The sequence below is a fragment of the Triturus cristatus genome, chromosome 9 (genome assembly GCF_964204655.1).
Source record: "Triturus cristatus chromosome 9, aTriCri1.1, whole genome shotgun sequence".
Classification (NCBI taxonomy): Eukaryota; Metazoa; Chordata; class Amphibia; order Caudata; family Salamandridae; genus Triturus; species Triturus cristatus.
The window spans coordinates 686308135-686327523 of NC_140592.1; the positions used below are offsets into that span (position 1 = coordinate 686308135).

Genomic DNA, 19389 nt, shown 5'->3' on the forward strand with positions numbered 1-19389 from the left:
CTGATTACGCTGACACACAATCTTGTTTCAAAAACGGTATGGTCCAGGTAAACGATTGGAGGGGTAGAAATAAATTACAACTAAATGGTAGCAAGACCAAGATCATCCTGTTTGGCAGAGCAGAGGAATTCTGGGCACAAGACTGGTGGCCCCTGGAATTGGGCCCATGTCCTTCCCCCATAGCAGTACGCAACTTGGAAGTTACCATCGACAGTTCAATGTCCATGAAAACCCATGTCAACCAGGTACTTGATGTCTTCCTACGTGGGTTGCTTTTGCCAAGGCTTGTTGAGTTCAATCCAAGCACCGACACCGCAGCACTCGATATGCTTCGTGGGACAGCTCGAATCCAGCTCCTGGTCACCGTCGACGCCTTCTGGTCCTCGTGGCTGCAGAGTCAAGCTTCACCTCTTCACCTCTTCGCACCTGAAACACCCGACATGGGTGGGCATTCGTCTATCTTGCCCCAGTCACTGGCAAGTGACCCAGACTCTGTCCCCTCTGCTTTCAGGTTCTTCTGATCTTCGATCCAGGCTTGGATTACACTGGACACTTTTCTTCTTCCCGGCAGCAGTACTTTGCAGCAGGTCGCCATTGAAATCAACGACAATTCCCGACACCATTTGACACCTATGCACCCGGCTTCCCTGGGTGAGGTAACTCGAGTACTCCGGTGCTCCCGTGGGTGTTGGCCCTAGTACCCCTTAAGTCTAAAGGGGTTTGATCAAAGTCCTCTCCTAAGTGTCCTAAACCTTTAAAATTCCAACCGCGACTTTCCCATAGAATAGCACGAGGCTCGCGGCTGTGTTCTCACACTGCACACGTCCCCTGTGGGTCTCCTGTGTCACTACCTTAGGTGGTTCCTTGGGATCCCAGCGATTCTACTTGCTCTAGGCACTGTGTCTAGTCAAGTGGTGGTTCTTATACCACTTTCTTAATATATGGTTTGGTCTCCCCCTGGGGCCCATTGTATATTGTGCTATTTACTGTCGTTTAATAGCGGTATGATTGTGTGCCTAGCTCTCTAACTTCATAAAGAGGTTAGTAGAGAGTGTTTAGAAATAAATACATATATTTTATATATACCGTGTGTGGTTCTCCTTTCATTTAATAATTCAAGAGGTTATAATCTGGTAAACCAAGCTGCTTTACACTCCTTCCAGACTTAGCCTGAAGGCTGCTCTTCATAGCTACCACTAGGATAGCTTTCAATAAAGGTTGTCTTTAAACCTATGCATCAGTAAGGGTTGTTTGGACTGGTACAAGGTGCCCACTATAACTAATGGACAGCATATGCCAGGCCAACTTCTCACACCTCTCAATCCAGTCTAATTGAATTTAGTGTCCTGTGCATACGCTTCTCGCGCTTGCTGCCGTTCAGTGCCACTGGAGACCAGAAAACAGGAAATTCTTCGAAAGGAAGGTGCACCAAGAAAAAAGTTCAGTTTCGCAAGATTAAGTCCATCATCTTTATTTATTATTCCATAGTATTGCACACGTTTTTAAAAATCAGCCAATGCTTTTCGTTCCTGGATGCCTAGGAACTTCATCCGGGCTTAAAGTATACTGCAGACCTCAGGATATACTTGACAGATTTCAGGACTCGTGTCTGGAGCTGGGGCAAGATATGGTCCCTGTATACCATCTATAGACGGGATGAATGTAACCCAGTGATATGATGATTGCCCTAGTATGGTACAACAACTAATATTCTAAAGTATTGTGAGTACGATACACTATACTTTAAGCCCTGATGAAGTTCCTAGGCATCCAGGAACGAAATGCGTTGGCAGATTTGAAAAATGTGTGCAATGCTGTGGAATAATAAATGATGATAATGGACTTAATCTTGTGAAATTGAACAACCTTTTTCTTGGTGCACATTCCTTTTGAAGAATTTACTGGTGGTATTGTACGTGTTTAAGCATGATATTAGGGCCTAAAAGGCTCGGTGCGAAAAGTCAGCTTGAGTGCAACTAACAGATAAACGGGACAAAGACAATTCAGAACACAGCCAGTACCCTACCTGTAAGAAATGTATGATTATGAATGTAATGGGTTCTCATGTTGTAAGCGGAGAGCGGGTGCATTTCCACTGTGAAACTTGAGAATGTAATGACAAGCCTATGCCTGTCCTGATTGTACAGTTGTGTACTATATGACATAAAATGTATATTTTTTTTCAAAGTTATTTTATGAGAAATGATCTACTTCCACTCCTGCCAAAGTGAGATATTACAGTGCCCTCAGAATCAGCTGAACACTGAATTTGGATGTGTGCAGCAGGAGCCTGGTATGACCAAATATCCTGTGTAGCGGGACCTGGCAGCAGTATGTAGTGACCCTTATCCCTAGTTCATGTGCTGCTAACTCCTGTTGCACTGATTTTGTCTGTGCACAGCAGGTTATGGGTGGAGGCCTGAACCTTTGTCCATGCTTTGCACCCAGGGCCTGTATTCTGTAACCCATGACATTGCACAATAGGATCTGGGAGGAAAGTGTGGCTTTCAGCCTCCTCCAGCACCTGCCTGTTCCATGTACATTGCTTTTGGCCCTCATTTTTCACAGTAGGGTATGATGTCCATACCCCGTGCCCATTCACCCACACTGGGGTATACGGCTCCAGTCTGTTGACAAGCTATATCTCGCTTGCCAACTAGGAGACCCATCAACACAAATCATTGAGCTCCAATAGTATCTGCTCCCTTTCGTTCAATCCCTAATAATGTGTGGGTCTGGTCCAGGTTCTAGTGATACCCCACCACGTCTCCCAGCTTGAGGTAAATCGCAAAACCAGTAGCGAGCAATTTTGGGGCACTTTCAAATCAGGTAACGCTCGTCCATGAACACAGAGTAGGCAAGATAAGTCCCTTTGTCTACCCATATGTGAAAAGTTAGTAGGATCTTTGTAGGTGTGGTGGAAGTATTTGAATTGAATCAATCTTAATTCTTGGGTTACCTGTGGACATCCTCAGCACTGCAGAGGTAGTACAGAGAACATAAACTGGTAGTCCAAAGCATTGTAGGGGTTAAGAAAGCCCTCATGATTTATTTGTTTAGACTTTTGATGACTCTTGACAGTTGGTCCTGGTAAAGATTAATTTGTTCAGTTAAAGACAGATAAGGTGACATGTAAGGCTTACGGAAAAGTCCAAAATCTCAGGGTTCCTCATTTGTTTTGGTTGTTTATCTGTTATTGCGATAGTCATTGGTATTTAATCAAAATTAAACCTCTAAATACTTTAGATTTTTTATTTTTCAAGCTAGAGGTTACCTCAGGTATGACTTTGTTGTGGCGTTCAAATGTTCATAACAGCGCCACATTTTGAGCCTTCATTTTCAGCACTTCTATCACTTTGAAGCTGTATTCAAGTGTGTTGGACCTGGCCATTTTTGCAAGGGTATTTCTAAACCTTTTACCTTCCTCCACCAATTTTTCTGACTTTTTTGTTGGCTTTAGGACTCTGGTCCTTTTTCACTCCTAACCAGTGCTAAAGTGCATGGGCTCGGTGTCTAAAATGGAATGGCATTTGGTTTCTCCATGATTGTCATATTTGATTTACTTACAAGTCACTAGTACAGTGCACTATATGTGCCCAGGACCTGTAAATTAAATGCTACTAGTGGGTCTGCAGTACTGATTGTGCCACGTTCATGAGTAGACCTTCAAACATGTCTCAGGCCTGGCACTGCAGAGCTTGTGTGTGCACATTAAACTGCCATGTCGGCCTGGCAAGTTCCCCTTCTTGCCAAGCCCAAACCGTTCCTTTTATTACATATAAGGCACCCCTTAGATAGGCCCTAGGTAGCCCCATGGGCAGGGTGCAGTGTATTTAAAAGTTTTACCTGTCCGGGTATTGAAAAACTGCTAAATTCCCTTTTCACTACAGCAAGGCCTATCTTTCCCATAGGTTAGCATTGGCGCTGCCTTGTAACACTTTACAAGTGTAACTTCCAATTAGGAGCAGATGGAAAATTGGAGTTTGGTATCTCTGCAATCACAATGGTGAAACACATCTTTTAGTAAAGTTGGGTTTTAAATTGCAGGTCTGAAAATGCCACTTTTCGAGAGTTGGCATTTTCTTGCTTAACCATTCTCTAGAATATATGCCTGGGTTGGATTACAGCTGCACTTTGCGAATTCACTCTAGACAGTCACACACAAAGGGAGCTGAGGTGTGCCCTGCATATCCTGATGGCCCATCAGCAGGATGATGGGTCTTCCTGAGCTAGAGTGGTTGGAGGAGTTGGCACTTGCACCTGAATAGGGCTGTGCTTGTCCCCTTACAAAGAGCTGCAATACTTCTCTGTAGTGTGTCTAGAGCAATGCCAAGAAGGGCATGGTGTTGTGCACTACAATCACCTTTCTTTGAAGCCTCCCTACTTCAAAGGCTATAATGGGCATAAGTACACAATATACTTTGAACACTTCTGCACTGAGGACATCCTGCAGGAAGAAGAGCTGTTGTGCTGCATGGAGCGACTGCCACTTCGCTGCTTGCTTTGCTGTGTTGGCCAGCTGCTTCTTGTCTGGGAGAGATAGAGGCCTGGACTTTACTCTCTGCTTCCTGCTTCCTAAAGGTTATCCAAGGGCTTGACAGAGCTTGCCTCCTATTGCTGAAGTCTCAGGGACATCAGAGACTTCACCTGCATCTTGCAACCACCACCTGGGATCCTCTGCTGTGAGTCCTGGCCTCCCAAGTGGTGCCAAACTCAGTTCTCGGCACTTGGAGATGAATTCAGGTGCTGTAACCAATAAACATGATGCCGAGTGTTGTTCAGATTTGGTGCCTTTCTGAATAATCGACGCACAACCTCTGCCTACATCAAAGCTGTGGACACCGCTTACCGGGTGTGCAACGCCATGAATCTCTACACTGCGCCACCAACGTCAGTGGTGCCCTGTCCCGACTCCGCCGCATCCTGATTGAGGCCTCGCCTTGGGCCCAGCGGTTCGACGCCGAGGAATCAATGCCCCGCACTTTAGACATCGTCACTGCCTCAACGCCTTCTGTAACTGAGGACTCGCCCTGCAACCGAAACATCACCACCTCTGTGCAACTCATCGTCCTGGAGCTGCAAAATCTTTAACGACCCTGCACCACTTTAAGGAATCGCCGCCTCACCTACTACCATGACTCCTCACCTCCACAGCGTGACGCCTCATTTTGGTTTCCATTATCATGTCCTTCGTTTCTGATGCCACGTCTTTGGTTTTTGACCTCACCAAGGCACTGAGGCGTGGCCAGATTCCCCAGAGGGAGCTATAGACTCTCAAGCACTGCATTTTTAATTTCATCTTTAAAAATTCATATCATGACTTTTGTATGTTGGATTTTGGTTGTTTTGGTCTTGATTTCCTCCGATAAATATTTGCTGTTTTTCTGAACTGTGCCGAGTACTTTTGTGGTGTTTTTACTGTGTGTGTGTGTGTGTGTGTGTACACATTTTTCACACATTTTGTCTTTAGTTTAGCCTGACTGCTCCGTGCCAAGCTACCAGGAGGTGAGCACAAGTAAACTTTTACTGTGTACTACACTTACCGTGACTAGAGTGTGGATCCCTACTTGGTCAAGGTGCATACCTCTACCAACTAGAGACCCCATTTCTAACAAAACGTTAAATTATTTACCGATTAATAAAGAAAATGAGATGGGTTTAGACCATCATGAGCAGGTTGGTTTCACACTTTAAGATTCTTGATCTCTGTCTCATTCAAACCAGGTGGAGTAGATAAAAATTCTTTTTTAGACTTTGGTGTTTGTGATGCACAGTCTGGCTCCTTGAATTCGCTAAGAACCTAATTAGAAAAAGCGATAAGCAAAAACGGATTTCTAGCTATTCGATAATGCTGCAGTATGCCATTAATGGAACCAAGGGTACTGTCTCATGAACTAAATGTATTACTTGGTTTTCTACTCAAAGTTAATTAGATTTAACTTTTTACTATAAGATATACAAATGAGTTCTGAAGCATGTGTATGTAGTCCAGAAGACTACTACTTCAATGCATCAGTTTGGAAGCTGTGTTTCTACCCCCCAATTGTGTCATGTTTTTTTTTTTTTTTTTGATTGACGGTTATTTCAAATTAGTATCAGGGCCCTACTGAACTGGTATGGTGTTATGGTGTCAAATATTCTAGATTTCACTGGACTTGGAAGTCATGCTTGTAGAATTCATAATATATCTTGTAAGTTAACGTGTCCAGAAAAAAGATCTTATTTTAAGATCATGTACGAAAATGGAGAACTACCTGAAAAGGCTCTTAAAGGTTTTTTCGAGTGAGCACACGTCGGGCCTGAGAAGTTAACTCAAAGCGTTTTCGAAAATGTAGCTGTATTATTCAAATATGGTTTGCAGCTTTATAGGATGTGAAATACTACATGCAGAACTGTAAATGCCTGAATATGCGGTTGGTCTAGATAACTTGGCAATTAGCCCTGAGCGTACGTGCTAGAAATGGGTGTTGTCAGGACACGAGTCGGGGGTACACGCGGGTACACGGCGTCCACCCACTATTTTCACAGGGTGGATGCTGTGCCCCCTGCCAAGAAGTTGGGACCCACAGTGTTGAACTTGTCCCAGTGCCATTTTCAGACACATTCAGCAGCTCCTGCACGTTGTCTACTTTTTTTATTCTCAGCAGCAACGTGCAGGCAGTTAGGGGGCTTTTTTTTCACCTCCAGCTGTGCGAAAGATAAAGGCAGAAGTTGAGGGGCCATCAGCCCTCCTTTTGATCGAGTATCGGATGGGAGGCGGCCTTACAGGAGAGGAAACAAAAGCACACAGCTTGTTATCTCTTCACAGATACTTAAGAGATGCATGCTTTTTTATTTTTCAGTCCCTGTATCTAGGTGTACGCTCTGTAAGAATGTCAGATGGAGAGGGCGTGGCTTGAGGCGTCAAGATGGCGGTCGCACTCTAAAAGTGCTCCGGAGCCCTCCGTCATCCGCCTTGAATCCGGCACCCATCGGCATTCATCCGAACCACCTCCCTGCTCGCAGTGGCGTCTCCGTCCGGTGGTGCTCCTTATCTGGTGTTCTGGTGCTGGTTCGCGGTGCCTGTGGCCTCCTGCAGCTCGCGGCCTGTCGCGGCCTGTACACCCGGTGGTGCGGCCTTTGAGCGGCGAGGTCGAGAGGGGCCGGGCGGCGGCTCGCACGGGGGCAGCTCAGCATTGGCTGCTTCTGTGTAGTGGGGAAGCACCCGTCAGAAGTTCCCGCCCAGCTGTGTCTCGCTGCCCCGGACTGAGATCGTCCGGTGCATCGGCCGGTGCTGGGGCGGCGGAGGCAACGTGAACGGCCCCTGGGCAGTGTGGCATCATCACGGGGGCCCGGCTGTCAGCACTGAAGGTAGTGGAGGTGTGGGTTGCGGGCCCCCCCCCACCCCCATGTTCTCCTGTTAGGCCTCCCGCGTGGTCCAGCCGGTCAGGGCCTTGCTGCCCCCGTCTGTGCGACCAGGTGATTGCGGGCGCTGCGGGGTAGTGGCTGACCGCAGCACCTGAAAGGAGTGGCGCCGACTGCCCTGCGGTCCTTGGGAACGGTGGATCCTGCGGCTGGCGGGGCCTTTGGCGGGAACTCGGCCAGCACGTCGGCCGGCGCCTCAACAGAGGAGGATTCGTGTGAGCGGCGGCCCACTGCGGAGTGCAGCTGGGGAGTCGTCTGGCAGACTTGTACGGTGAGTGGGGGGACCAGCTGTCGGTCCAGGCAGCGGCACGGGTGTTGGTGCGTGCCTCCCCCCACCCCGTATCCAATCCCTGTGCCTGGCAAGGCCTGTTGTTTTCCCTGCTATAAAGGGGGCTGGTCCAGGGGCCGGACTGTGGTGGCGGGGCCCGAGGTTGACCCTGGAGAGTAGGCGGCCAGCGCGGGAGGGGCAGAGGTGGCGGCGGTGACGGAGACCTGTGCAACACGGGGGCGGGCGGGCCTCCAGCAGCGGGTCCTGCGGCTGAACTTGCAGTGAGTGGGGGGGCCCGGCTGTCGATTCGGGCAGCAGTGCTGGAGGTTCCCCCGCCCCCCCCGCCTCTTGCTTCGCTCCCCTTGCTCTGTGTCTTTGACTCGAGGGCTGGTTCCAGATCGGAGGGCCTGGGGCGGCGGAGCTGGTAATATAGTCCCACACAGAGGAAGGGGTACTGGGTCAGGCCTCCTACTGCCTGATCGTGTCCCTTGTTGCATCCCCCCATCTCACGGCAGAGGCGGGGGATCGGCTACCTTATCGGGTAGGGACGGGTGGGGCCTCCCCTCGCATTTATTTGCCCGCAGAACTGAGCTCCCTCCTGTACTGGCACTGTTGATTCCGCACCGGCGTGGGCCTGCACAAGGAGCTGTGGTGGTGGTTGGGTCCGTCCAGCGCTGGGCATAATTGGCCATCTTACCGGGTGGCGACAGAGGCTCCCTTGCAGGCAGGCCTTGACGGGTGTCCCCTCCTACCCACTTGATCTTTGGGCATCGCTGGGCCCCTGCTTGCCAGTGCTCCCAGGCGGTGGTTGGCGGACCCCGGCTGTTGTGGGGGTCAGTCCGGGCTTCCCTGTCCAGCGGTGGGTCAGGCCCTAGGAGGGGGGACTTTTCGGCCACTATATCGGGTGGCGCTGGGGAGCTCGGAATCCTCCGGCTGTCTGTGGAACGGGTACCGTCCGGATCGACTGGTCACTCGAGGGACCCCAGGGAAGGCAGCGGAGGTACCCGGGTCCGGACGTGGGTTTGGGGTTACGCCCGCGGGATCCGCCGAGCCGCAGGGCCCCCTAGGGATCCGGGACCCACGTTGTTGGTGCTGTGTCCTTACAGTTGACGGTGTCCACGGATTAATCTCTTCTAACGAGGTCCTCGTGTGGCTCGTGGACATTCCACGCATCTGCATGTCCCTGGACCCCCTCCACCACACCGATCTTTCATCCTCTCCGGGTCTCTTGCGGCCACAGTGACATTGGGACTGGCCCCCAGCCAAGGGGAGGGATAGGGGCCCCAAGCCTACACCGGCCTCCACACAGACCAAAATGGACCGGTTTACTACTTCCGAGTCGGAGCCTCCTGGGGGGAGGCGGGGGGATCTCCCCCCACTCAAGACAAGGATCTGGCCACCATCCTCCAGGCTATCAGTGCCTCTCAGGCGTCTATAGCGGAAAAGATTGGGGAAATCAAGGTGGACGTGTCCCTCCTCAGACAGGACCTTCGCAACACCACCGCCTGACTGACAGAGGCCGATTCCCGTATCTCCACGGCCGAGGACGACATCTCCCAACTTAAGGTTCAGGTGGCCCAACTTCGTGCTCGTACCGTGTAGCTTCACAGGCATGCCGAAGATGCTGAGAACCGCGCACGTCGTAACAACCTTCTCCTGGTGGGGTTTCCCGAGGGAGTGGAAGCGGGACAAGCGGCCACTTTCGTTGAACAGTGATTTAGGTCCCGGATGCCGTTAGATGCTCTGTCGACTTGGTTTGTTGTAGAGAGTGCCCATAGGTCCTTGGCGCCCAGGCCTCCTCCTTGTGCCCCGCCCCACCCCATCATCCTTAAAATCCTCAACTTCAAAGACCGTGATGCCATTCTACGGGCGGCCAGAGCGAGAGGTCCCCTCAGGTTCCAAAATCATGTCATTATGGTATTCCCGGACTACACCAGGGAAGTTCAGGACGTCCGGCGCTCCTACACGGAAGTTAAGAAGAAGCTGCGCACCCTGGGCCTGCAATATCAGTTCCAATTTCTGGCACGCCTTCGAGTCATTTTTCAGGGCAAAACACAATTTTTCGAATCTCCCCAAGCGGCATGGGCATAGCTGACAGAGGAACGTCCCCTCCACCCCCGACACGAAGACTCATCAGAACACAGGGGGTCACAGCCTGTGGGGCCGGGATCGCTGGGACGCCAACAACGGCGTCGCACAAGGTCTCGTAAGGGGTGCAGTTACGTGCTTCGACAACCAGATCCCTCAGTGTGGTGGCCCCTGACCGCCGCGACTCCTCCAGTCAATCAGGCTCTCCACCGTGAAGCAGGTACCGCTCCGCAGAGGACTTAATGGGCTCGTCCCTACCGCGGGCTCAGGTGGATTCGGACCTTTCTCGCACTCCCACTCTTTAGTAGCCAAGTGCTCAGGTCTGGACGCAGGACCGCCATCGGGGTGCAGCGCTTCATGGGGGGGTCACCAGATTCTGATGGACTTGTATGTTCATTTACATTGCTTTATGCCGATGCTCTGGATATCCGTTCTTCTGGAGGGGTCCTCCACACTACCGATCCGAGCGTTTTAGTTTGGTTTAGTTCAATGGGGGGTCGACAGATGCTTCCGTTCTCAAAGTGTAGGGTGGGGGAGGGGGATGGGGGTTGGTTTGGGATTGGATTTTTCCTCTGTCGTTGTTTTTCTATTTGTTTTGTTGTTTCAGCTTCCACGACAGGTATATGCCTTCTCTGCAAAGATTGCACTATCTCTTAGTGCGCGTGACCAACCACACATGCCTCGGCCCCAGCTTGTACTCATACCGCTCAATGGGGTGGCGCGGCCTAGCCCCAGACACCACCCGCCATGACTGATGACACCTTGACCAGGGCTTCCCTCCATGTCCTGTCCTGGAACGTTAATGGTCTCTTGGACAGGCTGAAACGCACCGCTGTCCTGAGCTATGCACAACGCCTCCACATCGACATCCTTCTCCTCCAGGAGACACACCTATTGGGTAACAGCTGCTCCCTTTTTTGCCCGTTACGGGTACAACAGAGTGTGGCACTCCGGCTTTTCCAGGGTTTCCCGGGGGGTGGCTATCCTCATGCGATGCAGCTTACCCTTCGTTCTGTTCCGGGTGATCCACGACCCTCAAGGCACATATGTGATGGCGTGCGGCTCTTTGGCCGGCTCCCCTCTCCATCTTATGTCCCTATATTCGCCTCCCTCGTTGCTTACCTCTAAACTGGCACAGACCTCCACCCTCCTAACCTCTCTCCCCCTGGGCGTCACGGTTGTGGGCGGCGATTTCAACGTGGTCTCCAACCCGGCCGTAGACACAATGGGCCCTTCCTCCGCTGTCGCATTGCACAAGCCAAACTACTGAGGTCTTGGTCCGAGTCACTGGGCCGTTTTACCCATACCTCCGCAGCCCACCGCACGCAGGCACGCATAGACATTATCTTTCTCCCTGCCACTGACTGCTCGACAGTTGTAGATACTCGTATCCTACCCAGGGGACTTTCAGACCACTCACCGGTACTCCTCAGTACCGGGACTCCCCCTCCCTCGGTCCGTCAAACGTGGAGGATGAATGCATGGTTCTTCCAAGATAAAGAATTTCGGAAGACGGTAGGGAAGGAGCTGGAGCATTACTTCCTCACCAACAAGGGCTCTGTATCCTCCCCCGGGACCCTATGGGAGGCAGGGAAGGCAACCATTCGGGGCTTTGCGAAAGGGCAACTTAAGAAGCAGAGCCAGGAGCAACACCGGGAAATCACCGCAGAAGAGCCGCAGGCGCTTAGTTTGGAGCAGTCCCTTTCCCTGCTTGATGACGCTGCCCAAAGCCGACAACTAGCCCTTCTCCGGTCCGAGATTAGACAACTGTCTATAGACGTGGCCAAGCTCCTATGGAGGTCCTCGGTGGCAAGAATCTATGGCTGGGGAGACAAAAATGGCACGATTTTACACAGGCTGGCTACTTTCCCCAGGGCGAACCGTATAATTCCGGAAGTGGTGGATGACCAGGGATTGGTATGCAGCGCACCCTCAGTGATGGCACGCACGTGCGCCAGCTACTATATGCGCTTGTATGCCGCACAAACCCCTGAATCATCGCTCCGTGTTCTCCTCAGAAGGAGCCACGTCAGTCTCCCCCAGTTAGAGACGGCAGCCCGGGAAGACCTAGACTGCCACCTCTCTAGAAAAGAAATTGAGGAAGCCATTTCTCTCACGTCCCCCAGGCAAGACTCCAGGACCAGACGGTCTCCCCCAAGAATACTACGTGGCTTATCGCGACACACTGGTGCCCCACTTGGCTGGCCTTTTTCAAGAAGCCCTCGATCTGGGCTCCTATCCGCCGGAGACAGACATTGCCACTATTGTGGTTCTTCCGAAATCCCAGCCTCCCTTCCGTCACTGTGCGGTCTACCGTCCCATATCCCTCCTTGATACCGAAATCAAACTCTATGCCACCATCTTGGCCCAACGGCTAAAGCCATATCTGCCCAAGCTGGTTCATCCGGACCAATGTGGCTTTATGCCCGCACGTGTGACCCGGCATTGCGTTCGGAGGGGACAGCTGGCTTTGGCCCACCGACACTTACTTACTCCTTATTTGGCCCTCCTCCTTATAGATTTCGAAAAAGCTTTTGATTTGGTGGATTGGGTATATCTCCAAGACGTGTTGGCCGGGATGGGATTCGGGCCTTGGTTCCGGTCACTGGTCTGAGTACTGTACGCGCAGTCGCGGGCACAGGTGTTGGTGAATGGCGTCCTGTCCGAGGCCTTTCCCATTGCTAGGGGCACGCGGCAGGGTTGCCCCCTTTCGCCCCTGTTGTTTGCTCTGGCAATGGAACCCTTGGAGGTCCTGGTGCGGGCTGATATCCATGTTAAGGGATGGGAGTGGCCAGGCACCGAAACGGACAAGATAGCGCTCTACGTGGACAACGTCCTGCTCTTTCTGGCTGAGCCCGCCTCCTCGGGCCACATTGTCTCCGGTTGTTGCAAGCGTTTGGGCGAGCGTCAGGTCTTCGGCTGAACCCCGGGAAATCTGTACTGGCCCCACTTCACCTGTCAAGGGACTGTTACGACTGGCAGTCTAATATTCCAATCCGGCATAACTCCTTTAAATACCTAGGAATATGGATTACCATGCTCCCGGAGCTGGACTGGTCCCTCATCGTAACCCCTCTGGTCAAAAAGGCCAAAGAAGACCTTCAGAAATGGAAGGCGCTGCCCCTGAACCCTCTGGGCCGGGTCACCTTGTTTAAAATGTTGATCCTCCCCAGGTTCCTTTATGTCCTCCAGAACACCCCGTTCTGTTTTCCCAGATCCTGGTTTAAGGAGTTGGACGGATTACTTACTAAATTTTTATGGGGCGGTGGGAGGTCGCGTGTGGGATCCCTTCTTTCGACGGGGGCATGGCCATGACGCATCTGTACCTCTACTTTTTTGCCACACGTCTGCTGGTGGTCCACGATTGGTTCAACGGGGGATGGTCCGACCCGGCCTAACGGCTGGAGTTGTGCGAACTGGGATTTTCTAAAGTACAGGCCATGTTGTATGGGGGACACGTCCCGCTTCAGCTGCCAGACGTGACGCGTTCGGTATTCCTGGCTTGGCGGGTTTCGCTGCGCCATACCGGCTGGACCAGCAAATTGACCCAATGCACCCCCCTCTGGCAAGGGGCTTGGCTCCGGGAAGTGAGTGGTCTACGGGGGTTCATAGCCTGGGACCTCATAGGCATATCACAGCTTGGGGACGTCTGGGTTGGGGATCACATGCTTTCCTTCCAAGATATGTGCACCCGTTATTCCCTGCACACCTCCCAGTTTTATAAGTATTTGCAATTAAGACACGCCCTTCACGTGCACATCACAGATAACACTCGGCTCCCGGAATACAGCCCCACGGAGGCCCAGATGCTACTGGGGGACTTGGGCAGGGGGGGCATCTCCCGGATATACTGCACTTTAATCAAAAACACTCCCACCTCGTTGGACAGACTGAAGGAACAATGGGCAGACTGGGTGGGGCCACTGGATGAGGTGGATTGGTACGATGTGCTCATGGCGCCCAAAACAATTACTGCCTCCGCCAAACTTAGACTCATCCAATTATACTACTTGCACATCACTTACCTCACTCCGGTACGCCTTCACCGAGCGGGCCTACGCTCAGATTCGTCTTGCGCTAGGTGCGGCCAGGCCCCAGCACATTTTTTTCACGTGGTCTGGACCTGTCCCCTGCTGGCAACTTTCTGGAGAGCCTTTGAAGGGGAACTTACAGAGGTTTTGGGGTGGACAGTGCCTCACAACCCACAACATATTGGGGATAACAGATGGGCTAGATGGGTTCCGGAACGTTAAGACCTTTTTTAACACAGCCATGATAGCTGCCAAGCGCGACATAGCAGCAGCATGGATTTGTCCTGATCCACCAGCTCTGGGAAAGTGGCGCAAGGGGGTGGACTAGTGCGCGACACAAGAGAAGGCTCTCTACGCGGCGCGTGGATGCCCCAAGAAAAGGGTGTGGGGTAAATGGCTGGACGCTGTCGAAGGAAACGAATGGCACTTTCAGTTTTCCTGTGGTTGTATTCCCCGAGGGGTGCTGAATTGGGGTCACATAGTTTTTGATGATGCAAATGAATATCCGCTATCCGTGATTTTGCTGAATTGTTTGTATGTGTTTAAAACCAATAAAAATTTGAATATCAAAAAAAGAATGTCAGATGGGATGGTCTGCCCCAGTATTTACACAAATAACAATACAAATATCACTATTTTATTTCTTTTATAGCGCTACTCGTCCTAATGCAGAGTCTTTCAGTGAGGTCAATACTTCCTGTGATGCCATGTGGGATGCCACGTGTCATGACGTCATGTGCTGTGTTGGCACGCGTCATGATGTGACTTGCATACTGCCAAACTTGGTCTGTCCCCCCACTTCTTTTTATAGGACTTGTGCCCTGGTGTTAGTGCATGACGTTGCTATTTTTGTTTTTATATTGTCAATATACACAAAAAGCATTGAACGCATTGTTTTAAAATTCATTTTTATCGAAATGCATGGTACAACCTTTAGAATTCTTTGAGTGAAAGAATGGTTTATGTTCCTCCCCTCCCGTATTTCGTCCGATTCCAGTGCTCAATTTTAAAAACCTTGTTCATGTGTTTCTCACTGCAATGTTTGGTCATTGCAGCGAGAGGGCAGCCTTATCACACATTTAATGCCTGCGTCTCTAAAATATAGAACTGTTCGACATTTTGTGTATGGGAAATGCCTGTTAATTTCTGGACAGACCTTATTGTTGTCAACAGAAAAAGACCTTCAAGAGGAACTAACAGACAGAAGGACTTTGGCTTCGTTAATATGTTTATTTCCCTTCATGCTAGATATTTTCGGGCAGAAGTTGTGTGCTTCGGTTGAAAAAAATGTATGTATTACAGATTATGCTCAGTCCATAGGACTGACTTTGTTATAGTGACATGCCAATAATCAAGTCTGTAGGCATGATTGGTTCATTAGGAACAGAAAATGATATCAAATGCCACAGTGCTGGCCTGTTTATTAGAAAAAGGTATGATAAAGGCAGTAGTAGACTTCTTTATTACCATGTTCAGTGCCCTGCTGCCTGTTGGCTAAGTTTGCTCTATAGAAACCCCATGCACGTACATAGATACATACATACATTTATTATAAAATGTATATGGGAAAGCCAGTAGGCCTTTATGGGTGGATTACTTTTGCACTGTGTTAAGGGTTGCAGACCAAGTATTATCTAACATGGATTACCACAGCTGACTAGTGGACAAGTACATTATTATTCCGGCCAACAAAATCTATTTTTTTAAATTACATTTTATTTTGTTGGCATGATGTTATGTGATCACAAGAAAAAGAGCTATACATAGTAGTACTAAGAGAGGGGCTGTGGTTCCTTCCACGTTCTCCTTCTCTACACGCATTCATTGAATAATAGTTGCGATAGTGTGCCTAAGAAGTTATTGCTCCTGATTGTTAAGTACATGTTAATGAAGGCCTCCGATCACATACATCAGGAAGAGGCTTTGCGTGGTGTATGCCTTTGAGTAGTAGAGTAGTTAGGAATTCTGCCGGATATTATATGAACGGTTTGTATGTGAAATTGCTTGCCAGAAATCATGAAAAGTTGTTTTACATTTTGAAGTCTGTGAGAAATGCAATAGGTGGGGATTTTTACAGTGTGAACTCTTTGCCAAACTCCATGGGCATAATCTTTAAATTGTAAACCCTCCAACAAATGCATAAGGATGGGGCTTTACATTGTGAACTCTGATAAAGGCAATAAGAGGGTTTTTTCACTGTGAATCCTAACACAAACACCATATTAAGAGCCTTTAGATTTTGAAGAATTTGACTAATACAGTAGGAAAGGTTTCTACTCGGTCAACTCTGACAAATGCAGTGAGAAGTGGTTTAGTAGGTTTATCCCTTTTTGGTTACAGCCACAATAAATGCTCAGTGTTTTTGAAGCAAAGGTCAAAGTATAGTTTGGGTCTACTGTAATAGTTTGTGGGTGTCTCTAGGCTTAGGTAACATGGTCATGTTTATGTTTATGTTCAAGTTCAAGCCAATAGGCTTGCTTGCTTTATTGATTTTTAAATATCACAAATGCAATTGTCGCTCATTTTACAATGTAAACAGATTAAAAAACTGTGTAGGCTTAATCTTTTTGATTGTGAAATGCCTAATCTTTTTTCACATAGACCCATAACAGCAGACCTGTGAGCAGATTCGTGGACCTGAAATTGGATCTGCAAATCCTGCAAGAAAAAAGAGGCGTATTTGCTATTTGGTACTCTTTCTGTCGCCCTTGGACAGCCCCCAGAAACCTTCCCCGTGTGGTAAGTTCTTGCACATCCAGTGCTTATGTGTCATCTCTGTCAATTTTGTTGGTACTTAGGCTTTGGTGCCTAGCGTCCTGTAATGCCACAGCAACAGGTGTTTGTTGCTGCCAGCCAATCAGATTGTCTGAGCAGGAATCGAAGAGTAAACATTTGGTTGTTTAAACTTTCAAGCTTGAAACTCTTTTGAAGCCACATTTGAATTTTTCAAGAATTAAATGGTCTGATTAGTGGTTTCAATTATAATTTTTTTTATTTTTTGGGGTTTTCAAAAACCTTTATTGAGGATGAGACATAACAAAATTACAGTGTTGCACCATAAAAAAATAATATGCACTGCGATACAACATAAAGGATCAAAGGCTACCACATGCATATACAACAAAAAAACAATATCAATTAAATAAATCGGGGAAACACCAAAACCAATGAGGAGAAAATGTCTTGCACGGCACCATGTATGAAAAGGGGGGGGCACTAAGAGTCGGAGGAAGAAAGGGAGCGAAGATTGCAGTCTGGATTTCATCACAGAATACTGAATCGCAGAGAGCGTTAGGGGGAGCCGCCAAGAGAAAGTGCGGCAGGGAGAGTGGGGAAGGCACAGGCATAAGCGAACAGGAGCATGTTCAGAGAGGGTGCGCGCCATGAGATCGACAGAGGTGAGCCAAGCCAGAACATCCGGGGTAGTAATCCAGAGGTCCAATCAGGACCAGCAGCCACGGGAACCAGTGACACAGGTACCCTCACACGTGTCGCGGCGAGTGTGTCGCCATGCGTCGTACAAGGAGTTGTCAGCGAGAATGGAATTGAGGAGGGCGGTGGCGCGCGGGTGAAGGGTATGGGGGCCGGACCGATCAAGGGAAGAGGAAAGCGTTATATTAAAGTCCCCACCCCAGAGGAGCGCAGTAGGACCGAGAGCAGAAATGTGGTGACAAACTTGTGCGAAAAAATCAGGGTCATCACAGTTGGGACCATACAGAGCGGCAAGTGTCAGAGGCTGGGCATGTAGAGTGCCATGGGGAATCACAAAGCGACCCCCAAGGGTCAACAACCACCTGTGAGGTATGCCAAGGGAGCCCCTTACGTAACAGGATGGACACCCCCGGGAATAATTAGAATAATAAGAGGAGTGAATCTCACCCCAGTGTCGGGAGAGGAGCCTAGAGGACGTGGTGGGCATGAGATGAGTTTCCTGCAGGAAACATATGTCCACCCTATGATGAATAAGGTGGGCGTGGACCTGCCACGGCTTCCGGTGGTCGTTAGGCCCCCCGGGCGTTCCAGGTCCAAAGGACAGTGTCCGTCATAGTGCAGTGTCAGGGAGGAGGATAATAAACAAGTCAGTGAGGGGGAAAAATGGTGCGTAGCAGTGCATATGGTGCTATCGCAAATGGTGCAAGAGTACGGTCAGTACAAGAAGCATGGAGGCGCAAAAAGGTGTCATAACCCATAATGCAAAAAGGGCCCCGCATGAGAGCGCAAGTGAGTTCTTCACAGAGCACTCGGCTTAGGGACTAACAGTAAAAGTATCTTCCCATCCCTCAAGCACGTGGCCTCGGCAAAGTCCATTGACACCCACCCTCATTCTTCCAGCAATCAGGGCAGCACCAGTCCCCCCCCCCCCACCTCTCAGCCTAGACCCTCGCTCCCTCTGATTTACTCCTCGCTGCCAGTTGATCACAGTGCGGCTCAGCCCCTGCTGGAGGTGCCCCAACCTTCTAGTCCTGTGACCCAACAGGTGATAAACATCTTAGGGCAGCTAGGTGCACAACCAACTAGTCTGGTTCTCTCTGATCCTCGCATGGAGAGCTCACCCAGTTCCCTATTTTCATTGCCCCAGCAACTGAGGGACATCTCGAGTCTTCTCGGCATACAGTCAGGTAGTCCGACCCCTTCTGCCCCGCGCGCGAAGAGAAGTATGCCACATACCAAGCAGGTAAACGGATAAATGCCCCACTCCGGACATGATTTGCCACACCCTCGATCTCCGGTAGGACCTGCTCAGGACCCTCAGAGATATGGTCTGACAGCTGACGCTAACGCTACATCACTGATTCCCAAGGTTCACTTTACCCCGCTAGTTCCACAAGTTCAACTCCCTCTCCAGGAACAACGATCCACCATCTTAGCGCACGCAGGCTTACACGGAGACTCCTCCTCTCTGTTAACACACCATATACCCCTTTCAGACCTAGGTGCACACCTTGATGATATATATCTCCAACTGCACCTTCTCACTACCGAACTACATGACCTAAAAGTCCTTTCTAAGGATTTTTTCCCAATGATTAGTTCCATCCTCACCTCTATGAATCTACCTAGAACCTCCCCGAGTGATAGTGATTGCTTGGGCCAGATGTTAGCCTCCGCTGTCTCGCAAACCATTCCCTTAGCTAATGCGCCCACACTGCCCAGAAGAGCTGAGACCTTGGCGTCCAATGATCTTAATGACCTTCACAACTCCTACTCGACTAGGTCCAACGCCAACTTGACCCAGCCGAAGCACATACAAACCATCTTTCCTAACCTGCACAGAGAACCTCCTCATAATCTTAGAGTCATCAATAAAGACAACCTCACGCGTGTGAATGTCACCCAGACTCCTTCAGCCACTAATCCTCCGCGTTTTAAATGTGTACTACTCAATTGCAGGTCTGCCAGCAAACATGCCTCCGAAATATTCGACTTAATTCAACACAATGATCTTGACATCATCATCCTTACTGAATCCTGGCTAAATCCAGCTTCCACTCCTATTTTAGACCTCCTTGTACCTCCTACTCACAACATAATCAGGCTAGACAGAGTTAGGAAGCATGGAGGGGGCCTATCCTGCATTCATAGAAACACACTTTCGAT

The 19389-nt window shown here is 49.9% G+C and overlaps 1 protein-coding gene across 1 annotated transcript in view; it reads left to right on the forward strand.

The window, feature by feature from the left end:
- Window positions 1-19389, forward strand: part of ITPKC (inositol-trisphosphate 3-kinase C) — a 506565-nt gene that overhangs the window by 141985 nt on the left and 345191 nt on the right. The window contains exon 2 of the mRNA XM_085625774.1: window positions 16393-16530. The gene's annotated coding sequence lies outside the window, so the exon portion shown is untranslated. The remainder of the gene's footprint in view (window positions 1-16392; window positions 16531-19389) is intronic.